Genomic DNA, 12,244 nt, shown 5'->3' on the forward strand with positions numbered 1-12,244 from the left:
TGCTGATTCTTAAACCCCCAAATCTGCAGGTTTGGTAGAAATACAAGTAAAACATAATGGAATGAAAATATGAGAGCCTGAGGTACATAAAAAAAAGGTCCTTTCTTGTAGAGAAAAACACCTTCAAACACCTGTGGTATGATGCCTCCCATGAAAGGGCACCTGTCAGAATGTAAGAGCCTCTGAGGGTGTTTAAGATGGCTTGAGCTCAGGCCCTGTCAAAACCTCAGCAAATTAAGGAAGGACTGGGAAGGTACCTCCTTTCCTGAGCTGGCATTCCAGCACATCAAATCCTTCTTCCACCTGGCACCTACTTTCAAAAAATTCAAAAAATGACTGCTGGTAAACTCTTGTCATCTCTCATGAGAAAGAACAGTTTGCTCCGGAGGTGGCAGTGCTGGACGGCTTTCAAAAAAATCTCTGTCCTGTATTTCAGCTTTGCTGCTGCCTCTGGGATCACTGTGTCCACCTCCCTTGGGGCAGCCCTGTTGGAAAGCCACTTTTCAGGAAAATTATACTGGCTTGTGATGGAACTTTAGGCTTTGAAAGGAAGCAAATTTCCTCCACATCATCCATCTCCAGCATGAAGGAAATCAAAGGGAGCTTGTGTAAGGGGCCAGGTCTGCCCCTGCCACACCTATCTCCCAGGATGAAACCATCCCCAGCCCCTTGAGAGTAATTCTCTGGACAGCTTAAGACTGCTATTACCTACTACTGAGCCTCCATGAATTTCGCTTTCTTTGAGGAAATGCAGACTGATTAGGAAAGCTTGGTGAGAGGCTGCACCGTTAATTTGTGACACGTCGGGGACACTCAGTACACTCTTCAAGCTGATGGGCCTCATGAGTCATCTGGCATAGCGATGCTTCCGCATGGCTGTACATCACAATTAACCAGGGTGTATTTTGAAAGTTGTATATTTTTGTTTATAATGATTTTTAAAAATTGAAGTATAGTCAGTTTACAATGTTGTGATAGCGTCAAGTGTACAACAAAGTGATTCAGCCATATGTATGTATATATTTATATGTATTTATATATACATTATATTTATATATGTGTGTGTATGTATATATACTATCTTTCATATTCTTTTCCCTTATAGGTTATCACAAGATTTTAAGTATAGTTTCTTGTGTTACACAGTAGGTCTTTGTTGTTTATCTGTTTTATACGTAGTACTGTATACATGTTAATCCTAGCCTCCTAATTTATCCATCCCCCACCCCCTTTCCTCTTTGGTAACTGTAAGCTTGTTTTCTGTGTCTGTGAATCTCTGCTTTGCATATACATACATTCGTGTCATTTTTTTTTCTTTTAGCGTCCACACTTAAACAATATCATATGACACCTGTCTTTTGTTGTCTGCTTGCTTCACTTAATACAATGATCTCTAGGTCCATCCATGTTGCTACACATGGTGTGATTTCATTATTTTTATGGCTGAGTAATATTCCATTGTATATGAAAAATATAGATTCTTGGACCCCACCCTCAACCCACTCAAGTTGGATTTTCTGGTGAAAGCTCTTGGTAGACAGCATTTCAATGTATTGAATACTTGGAGATGGGAACTGGCTTTGGGAAAACTTGATATGGAACAAGTAGGAGTACAACTAACCAGGAGGCAGGAATACTGGCTAAATTTTCAACGCATGAATTGACAGAACAAGGAGAAATTGGCAGCGCTAAGATTGGGCTGACTCTTCTTGGAAAGGGGGAGGTTGAAAAGAGAAATGTAAGACAAGGAAGATGTCAAGTCATTGCTAATGTGTGCTACAGTTCACGTCTCTTGATTGCTGCAGGTGATAAAAACCAAACGAGCTAGTTTCAGAAAGACAAATTTATGAGGCAGAGCCTGTGATATTTCACATAAAAAATGACATGGAAACGGTGCTGCTAAACCTCAGAGACAACTAAGATCAGGGCCTCGAAGCTATGAGGACTCCATCCTTCTATCTAAATTTTCCTTCTTTTTGTGTCGGCTTTTCAGTCTGTCCTACCACGGACCAGCTTCTAACATTTAATGAAAGTGTCACCCTTAAGTTCTCCCTAATTGCTTACATTATGACCCTATCACCAGAGAAGGAACGTCCAGTCTATAATCTCCTAGATACAGACATAGATGCAGGAGATAGATGCTCCTGCTTAAGGACCTCTGCATGAAAACAACTGGCAGTTGAAAGCGGATCCATCTGATGACAACAGGTCAGGTCCTCTGTGGCCACCTTCAGAATAATGTCTCTGGACTCCTCCTTGCTGGGGGAGATTTCATTGTCTCTGAAGGCCCTGCATCTCTTGCTTTTCTCTTACATCTCTTAACTTATCAAATAATAATGATGTGCCTGTTTCTGCAGCTATCTCCTTCTCCTGCCTGGGAGCCTTTGAGGATAAGGAGAAGGTCATATTCTCCAAAATATCCCCAGCATCTACTTCAGGGACAGGTACATGATCAGTTGGCTTAGGACCTTTTGAGACACTGCTAGCCTCACTTAAAGTTTTGTCTTTTGTCAGTGTTTTGCATATGAGGAGGTAAGAAAGAGGTGGAGGCCATTTGTTTCTTGGCAGCAGTAGAGGCTGTGTTGGTCTTATCAATCATCACCCATCTGCCCCTGACATGCACTTTTTCTTAGTCTTTCTGGGCACTCAGAGTCTAAAGGATGGCACACAGGCAGGTGATCCCTTGTTTGAAATAAACCATGTGTCAGCTGAGTTGTCTGGGGAAGTTAAAGTGAAAGTGTGAGTTGCTCAGTCGTGTCTGATTCTTTGTGACACCATGGACTTTAGCCCAGGCTCCTCTGTCCATGGAGTTCTCCAGGCAAGAATACTAGAGTAGGTTGCCATTTCCTTCTCCAGGGGATCTGCCTGACCCAGGGATGGAACCTGGGTCTCCTGCATTGCAGACAGGTTCTTTACCATGTGATCCACCAGGGAAGCCCTTGGGGAAGTTAGGAGAAACTGTAATAGACACTTCCCATAAATCTTGGCAGCCAACCAAGATGGCAACTCCACTGGGTTAGAAGGTACAAGTACTGTGTTTATTTCACTTTTCCTCTTTCATTTCTTTCTCTTCTTCCTTTCCCTTATCCCAGATGTGGCACCAGAGACTCATGTCTCCTTCTCTGTTAATGGATTTTTATTTTTATGGCTTATCAGTCAGTGCTCCTACATTTAGAGAATACATATAGAGAACTTCCTACATTTTATAAAGGCTTGCATTGTTGTTGTTTTATCGTTTCCATTATGATAAAAGATGTAAAATATATTGGCACTGGTTTCTGTACCAGGCAAGAGAAATCTAAAGCACAGAATCCCATATTAAAAATGAAACCAATAAAAAGCTGGGACTGTTGTCACCCACAGCACAGCTCCATCTCTCCCCTTTCCTCAGTGATCACGTTCTCTGTAAGCTCACAGACATTCGCTGTGTTAAGTGAATAGTTAAACCCACCCACATGATACTTAGGTCCCATATTGTGCCTCATAAGTCAGCCTCACAGCTCGTTAAAAATTTTGTTGCTCTTTTCTGAATTTGTTTCATAGGTCCCTTTTCTGGGGCCTTGGGGACTTGGTAGAACACAAGGTAATTCCGAGTATATGTTAGGCAAGCCAGCCCTACATGGTGTTCAATTATGTGGCTAATTTCAGCCACACCCTCTTGTTTTTCTGCCAACTCTCTTGACTTCTTGCTTTTTCAGAAACAATGAGGGGCAGAGAAGGAACAGTGATGAGAGGCAAAATATTAAATATATGATGTTTAGTGTTATCCCCTTTGGAAACATTGCCCACATTTTTAAACTTTATTTTTAGTGCATTTATTATTTAAAAAACCCAAATTTAAAGGTTTTTTAAAAAAAAGTCATACTAGAAATTACAGAGGAATTTGAGAAATAAGTTTATTTCTCACACTGCTAAATGACCTCCTTCTAGGGAAATGAGCTTTCGGGGAATCAAATAATTATTTGAAGTGTCTTGAACTGGAGTGGAGTCTATCAAGTCTGCTGATGTGCATACCATTCCCAGCCCACCGGCACCAGTAGCACCCTTCCCTGCCCTCAGCCGAAGAAAGTGGCCACCAGCCATCCTTTCCGTGTGACTTCTGTATGGCTTGTGACAGTTGGCTAGACTGAAAACCATTCTGCTTCATGGACTGGAGTCCTTTAGACCAGAAACTGGTGTCAGAAACAAAGGCATATACATATGGCGGGGGTGTTAGCTACGCGTCAGGGGTGCTCCCAATGGGTAATGGTGGGTCTAGCCCACAAATGCCCAATGGGTAATGGTGAGTCTAGCCCACAAATGCCCGTGGTCAAGTGAACAAGGAGAAGGGAAGTAGTATCGCCTGAATACAGTCAAAGTCTTGAATAACTTTTAATGATTGTTCCTGGAGAAAGGAAAAATTAGATTCTTTTTCGGGTGAGTCTCTATTCCAAATGCTATCTCAGAGTATTTTAAAAAACTCATGCAGCCTCTCCCACCAATCTCTGAAATCTCAGCAACAAAACACAGACTTATAGGAGAGACATGGCCATAAAACAGTGTTGTGTTTGATGGTGTGACTGTTCATGTTGTCCAATTCATGAAATGATAATTATTTTATTTTTCATGACATGAATCAAAGATAAATAAGATGTTTTGTTTTTTCAAGAACATGATAACTTAGTAGGAAAATGAAGTAAAAAAATAACTGCTGCGTAAGGCAGAATGTGATAATTCCTGTAAATAAACAAAGGCAAACTAACATAGGAACATAAAGGAAGATGAAATTAGTTTATTCGCTCTGAGAGCAGGAGTGTAGTGCAGACTGGAAAGGGATTGTTGCAAAAATTATAATCCCTTTTTCATTGTTTGTATTTTGACTAAACACTGAATAATAAATGACATTAAGCTGAATAAAGCATGGATGAAATTTGGAAATCTGGAGATGTGGGCTGAACAAAGACAATTGAACAAAGGCATAAAGATGGGAAAATTCAGGACTTGTTCAGGAAATGAAGAATGATTTATCTGAAACAGAGGAAGGTCATGGAAATGACTTTGGAAAAGTGGACCACAGCTGCCAACTCTTGGAAGAATATAAATGCCAAATTCTCAGGTTTAATTAAAAAAATCTATCTATCAATCTATCTATCATCTATCTTTCATTCTCTACTTATCAGCAAGGAGTTGCAAAGCAGAGCTATGTTTAGGAACATTATCCTTTAAAAGTTTGTTTGTTTATAGGAGGAGATGAACAGAGGTAAGTACTGCAGTTTAGACATTGTTGCAGCAGTTCAACAAGAGACAATGAGGACTTGAACTTGCAGAATGGCAATGGGACTGGAAAGAGGAGTTTGGAGGGAAGCGATGTTTGCCTTCAGTGGAGCTCTGACTGGCTGCAGAAACCAGGTTTTGACCTTAGATAACTAAGTAGCTTGTGATAGCATTTTAGTGGAACCCAAATAACTTCTGTGATGAAACATCTCTACCGATAGACTACTTGGGTTCAGATCCTTAGATCTTAGACTACCTGGCCAGTCTGTGCTTCCCGGCCTTTCTCTGTTTGTAAGATAGGAATGACAATAATTGTTCTCTTTTCCTAGGATTGTTATTAAGCTAAATAATATGATACACAGAAAGCCCTGGAGCCATTTCAACAGGGTTCTGTGAGAGAATTAATCCCTAACACACCAAGGCTTCCGTTTCAATGAAATAACTTCCCTTTTCTGCAGCTTGAATGGTACTAACATGTAACAGGTGGCTCAGTGGTAAAAGAATCTGCCTGCCAAACAGGAGATGTGAGTTTGATCCCTAATAGCAATCCACTCCAGTATTCTTGTCTGGGAAATTCCATGGACAGAGGAGCTTCATGGGTTACAATCCATGATATCACATAGAGTAGGATATGACTGAAGTGACTAAACAGCAAAAACAGCATGTGATACACAAGGGTGGCTTATTATAAGATTTGAATTTGGATTAGATGATGTTGAGGACAGTTCAAAGAAATTGTGTTCTGTTTTGGGTTGGGCAATTACAGGATGTGGAGGCAATTCCTTGATTGGTTATCTTATTGATAATCTTTATGGCAGAGGCAGGGTGAACAAAGAACAAAAGGAATTGTTTTTGCAGGAGAAATGATAGCTGTTCATGTTAGCTGGGTCGGGGGAAGCTCCATCATTTGGGGGGCTATACATTGTCTTTGTTTTTATTTCCACCCCACATGATCTCTTGTCATGGAGAATCCTCATCAGATGCTGATATTCTGTGAAATCCACAGTAGAGGAAACTCACCACTTAGTTGGTAGCAATAGTTACCAGTAGTCAGGGGTGGTTTTTATTTTTTTTCCTTATTGCATCCTGTGAATAGCTTTGATTTTTTTCTTTGAGATTAATAGAGCAAGGATTTGTATAATTTATGATTTTGGATATAAATTTCCAATTTGCTTTCTGGGGATGCATCCTTTGGCTCTTCTGTTAGCAGTGTATGAAAGTGGGATAAATGTTGGGTGATTTCCAGAAAGTCAGTACATTGAGTGGTCAGGGTGATTCGTTAGACAGGGATGCAAACCCTTAGTGCTTTTAATGGTTCCACCTACTTTGTTCTCTTTCACTAGGTTTTACAGCTGAGTTTGCTGATCACATGGGGAAGGATCATTCACAGTCTTCCCTTCCCATGTACTCTTCCTTTCCTCCTCCTGTAGCAGAACTCTCCTTTTTGTTGATTGAGATCACTCATTCCAGCCAACTCTGGGACTCACTTGTATTCTTGTTACCCAGTCCTGGCCATTTTGTTCTCCTCATGTCACTACTTATGAATTGCTATACTTCCTTCCTTCAAGTCATCTTTACCCAGGTTAAAAACACAACAAGATATCACTAATGAAATATCCTCTCTTTCATTGTCTTTTAGGACTCTCTAGTGTGAAGCTCAGCTTTAGGAAGAATTGCTTCTCACTGCTACTAGCTTGTGTGTATCAGGTCATCTATAACAAACCAGAACGTTGACTGTCAAATATTTTTGACCATGACACTTGGTAAGATATAATGAAATTTTACATTATAAACAAAAATGCATAAATGCATGTTCATATATACAACATACACACATAAAAGTATATATATATATATTTATACTGTATAATTGGAACAATTATAAAATACATGTTTTATAAAATACATGTAGTTTTATAAAATACATGTCTTTATTGCATGCCTTGTGTTCAGATTTTTGCTGTTTAGCCTCTTTTTTATTGAAAAAAAAAAGTCCATTATGATCCCCTAAATTAATGATTTAGCTTCTTAGTGATAGAATGTGACCCATTGGTTATAGGTTAGTGAGTGGTAACATATAATAAGCCCATTCACTCATGTTATCTCTATCTTAGAATGTCTTCCTTTTTCTTATACCGAGAAATTTCAACTTGTTTGGTACAGCCCAGTCCTGAGTCCAAGTATTCATTATTCAGCCCCAGATGCCAAAGTGAGAGGATTAAATTCAGAATCTCTAAATCAATTCAGCCATAACCATAAATTCAGCTTGATCTAAAAATGATATTTTCTTTCTCCTTAATTGAATATCATCAATCCTTATTCTCATAAATATGTTCTCACATTTCCCCCAAAGTTTGGCAGTTATTCTACTAATTATTCTCCTTCTTCTACATTTGACTTCTTCTGAGGAATGGGGGGCAAGTCCCATTATCCAAGAGGAGAACTGGGTACCCTGGGCAAGGATAGAATCTCAGCTGAAATAGGAGGCTTGCCTTTAGGTAAAAGAGAAAACATCTTTATTAAACCAGGAAGGAGAATTTCTTTCAGTTGCTAAGGTGTTTTTAGAGGCGTCTGTAGCTCCTAAGCGGAGAAGGCAATGACACCCCACTCCAGTACTCTTGCCTGGGAAATCACACGGACGGAGGAGCCTTGTAGGCTACAGTCCGTGGGGTCGCTAAGAGTCGGACATGACTGAGCGACTTCCCTTTCACTTTTCACTTTCATGCATTGGAGAAGGAAATGGCAACCCACTCCAGTGTTCTTGCCTGGAGAATCCCAGGGACAGGGGAGCCTAGTGGGCTTCCGTCTATGGGGTCGCACAGAGTCGGACACGACTGACGCGACTTAGCAGCAGCAGCAGCAGTAGCTCCTAAGGGCTTCCCAGATGGTGCAACCGTAAAGAATCTGCTTGTTAATGCAGGAGACACAAGAGACATGAGTTTGAGCCCTGGGTAGGGAAGATCCCCTGGAGAAGGAAATGGCCACCCACTGCAGTATTTGTGCCTGGAGAATCCCATGGACAGAGGAGCCTGGCGGTCTACAGTCCATGGGGTTGTATCTGGGTCTTTCCATTTCCAGTTCTGCTTATTTAGGTTATCTGTTTCTTCTTCTTCAGTGAGTTTCGGTACTTTGTTTCTTTCAAGGAACTTTTCCATTTCATATAAGTTGTTGCATTTGTGGGCGCAAAATTGCTCATAATATTCCCCTACTGTCCTTTTAACTTCTCCAGGATCTGTAACGTCTCCTCTTTCATTTCTGCTGTAGTTAATTTCTTGCTTCTTTGTTCATTGATCATTCTGGCTAGAAGTCTATCAATTTTATTGATGTTTTCAAAAAACTAGCTTTGATCATTTTCTTTTCTTTTGTTCTGTTTTCAATTTTATTGATTTCTGTTCTTTATTATTTTTTTCTGTCTGCTTGCTTTGGGTTTAACTTGCTCTTCAATTTCTAGTTTCTTAAGGTGGAAGCTTAAATATTTTGAGAACTTTCTTGTTTTAATGCTGTGTATTTTCCCCTAAGCCCTGGTTTAGCTGAATCCCACACATTTGGGTATATTGTGTTTTCATTTTTATCCAATTCAAAATATTTTCTACTTTTTTGTGTGTGACTCCTGTTTTGATCTCTGAGTTATTTAGAAGTATGCTGCTTAATTTTGAAGTGTTTGGGAGTTTTTCAGATGGCTCTCAGTTATTTATTTGTAGTTTAATTCTGTTTTGGTCACAGCACATGCTTGATTTATAATTTCAATTCTTTCAAAATTAATAAGGTTTGACTTTATGCCTCAAAATATGAGCTATTATGGTGAATGTTTTGTGTGCACTTGAAAAAGCTGTTTACTCATTTTAAAAATGGAAATAATTATTGAATTGCCTCAAGGGATTTTTGTGAGGATTAAATGAGGTAATACTTATAAGTGTTCAGGAGAGTCTGGCTTGTGGGAAGTACTAAAAAAAAATGTTAACTAATTTTATTGTTGTAGTTGTTTTCTTCACCCTAGAACACAATATTTTTTAAAAATCCCTTTTGTAAAGTTAACATTTTCTCCATATAAATACTGCTTTTGGCTTGTGAAATTCATCCAGAGTATTTTGTTGTGGTTACTGTTTTGACAATATTGTCTAAGACGTTGTTTGTTATGTATTTGACATATGACTGTTTCACTAAAATTTATCATTAGTTCTAATTTCTTTCACACATCTAATTATCTTGCGGTTTTAGTCAAACAATTTTTTACTAGTTACAAACATTAGTAATTTATATCTGATTTTTTTGGACATCTTCTCATTTCTGTTTATTTTTGCATTGCTCCAGACTTCCAAAATAATGTTAATTGTTGGGATAGTAGGAGATGTCCTTGTTTCCTTCTTAACTTTCATGGTAATTTCTCTAGCATTTTACCAATAAGGGTCCTGTTAATTACTCTATCAAAGAAAACTTTTTAAAGCCAGTAATGTTTATTTGGTTTTACTGAATACATTTTAACGTTTTATTGTATAGGATTTTTACTGAATTATGTATATTACATCTTAAATATGAATTGATTTCTAAATATGAAATCATCCTGTGTTTTCAGAAAAGGCCAAGTTGGTTATGGTGTAAGCTGATAAATTGATTTGTTGGTTTTTATTTATAATTTGTGTGTTCATATTTATAAGTAAAATATATTTATAGTTTTCTCTTTTTAACCTTTGTTAGAATATGATGTTAATTGACAATAACTAATTAGGAAGCTCTCCTGTTTTCACTTGTATTGGAAGTGTTTATTTTGCTTGTGGATCATTTGTTTCTCCAAAGTTTAAAGCAAGTCACTTTATTTTTGTAACTGTTTCATAGAATTTGAGAAAGTTTATTTTCCATGGTTATAATGTTGTGTATATGTTCTGTCTGCTGTTTAGTCACCAAGTCATGTCTAACTCTTTCGCCACTCCATGGACTGTAGCCTGCAGGGCTCCTCTGTCCATGGGATTTCCCAGGCAAGAATACTGGAGTGGGTCACCATTTTCTTCCTAGAGGAATCTTTCCAACCCAGGGATTGAATCCATGTCTTCTGATCAAACACAAGTCTCCTGCATTGCAGGCAGATTCTTTATGCCTGAGCCACCAGGGAAGTCCTGTATATATGCACATGCATTTAATTAATATTATTAACATGATGATATTATACTTATTAAACTTTTTTAGAGCATACATTTTTCACATACTTAATTTATGACAAATAATTATGTTGATATCTTTTATGAAATTTATTTGAATTTGTTGTGTATTTATGACATTTTAGTATATTAAAAGTATAAAGTATTCTCATAATAAATTATAAATTTATATATATATTCTATATAAAATATCTCCTATTATATCTTTAAATAATTTTCCCTTGGATTCTGCTTTGTCTAATACAGATATTTCAATTCTTTGTTTTTCTTCTTGTTTTTAATGTAGCCTTGATGATTCATTGATTTTTAAATTTCCTGTGTTGTTTTGGCTTTAAGTGTGTATATTTCTATTTTTCAAATAGCATACTTCAATGGTATTATCATTCATTATTTTCATTGACACATACACAGATTCAATGTTTTAATAGGCAAGATTCATACATTTACGTTTATTATCATAACTGAGATTTTTCTTGTCTCTCTCATTTTGTTTTATGTTCTATAATATTTGCAATCCCCCGCTTTCTTTTTCTTGTTTTTCTTTGTTCATTTGTTTTTAACCTCAGTTTTTTCCTCAAGTGATTTAGAGGGTAAATAACTCATTTTTATTACCTTTAAATGAAAATTTCATTATCTTTAAATGAAAATGCCTATTTTATGTTAATTATTTAGCTAGAGAGTGAATATTACTTATTTCCTCCTAATAAAATTGGGAATAAACTTTTTTATAGTCCTAATTTTTGTTCATTGAGCATTTTATTTTATATATTTTATTGTATGAGTAAATTATAACATTTTCATTAAGCTACTTATACATTGTCTTTGATGATAGTTTCAATGATGACTTCCATTTTTTTAGTGCCTAGACTTCTCTTTATTTACATTCCTCACTTTCATTAACGGTTTAGTTTCCCAGGAGGGGTAAGTGAGTTGTACACTTGCTGAGGAGTTTTGCACATGAAGATGTCCTTTACAGCTGAAGAGCAACTTGACTGGACACAGAATTCTTGGATAATAAAATTTTCACTTTGGATAATGCTTATATTTAGGTAGAGCTGTTGCAAACACTAGCCATATACTGACTCATTGAATTCTTCTGTATGAAAGCTCTAATCATTATCTCCATTCTGAAGATGGTATAACTGAAGGACAGAAAGCTTAAGTAAATTGCTGAAGGTGAGACAACTGGTAAGTGGAGTCAAAATTTGAGCCTAGACAATTTTGTTTCATAGCCTGTACTCATAACCACTATAGCAAATGGTTCATTAGATAGTCATTTGGAGATTATTGTGTCTTAGGTATTTATAGATGTTAATTCATTGCCTCTAGGCTTTTGCCGACTAAGGTCCGTCTAGTCAAGCCTATGGTTTTTCCAGTAGTCATGTATGGATGTGAGAGTTGGACTGTGAAGAAGGCTGAGCACCGAAGAATTGATGCTTTTGAACTGTGGTGTTGGAGAAGACTCTTGAGAGTTCCTTGGATTGCAAGGAGATCCAACCAGCCCATTCTGAAGGAGATCAGCCCTGGGATTTCTTTGGAAGGAATGATGCTAAAGCTGAAATTCCAGTACTTTGGCCACCTCATGAGAAGAGTTGACTCATTGGAAAAGACTCTGATGCTCAGAGGGATTGGGGGCAGGAGGAGAAGGGGACAACAGAGGATGAGATGGCTGGATGGTATCACTGACTCGATGGACGTGAGTCTGAGTGAACTCCAGGAGTTGGTGATGGACAGGGAGGCCTGGCATGCTGCGATTCATGGGGTCGCAAAGAGTCGGACATGACTGAGCGACTGAACTGAATTGAGGCTTTTAGAGAAGATACCTCTGAGAAGTCACA

The sequence above is a fragment of the Ovis canadensis genome, chromosome 9 (genome assembly GCF_042477335.2).
Source record: "Ovis canadensis isolate MfBH-ARS-UI-01 breed Bighorn chromosome 9, ARS-UI_OviCan_v2, whole genome shotgun sequence".
In the NCBI taxonomy this organism is placed as follows: domain Eukaryota; kingdom Metazoa; phylum Chordata; class Mammalia; order Artiodactyla; family Bovidae; genus Ovis; species Ovis canadensis.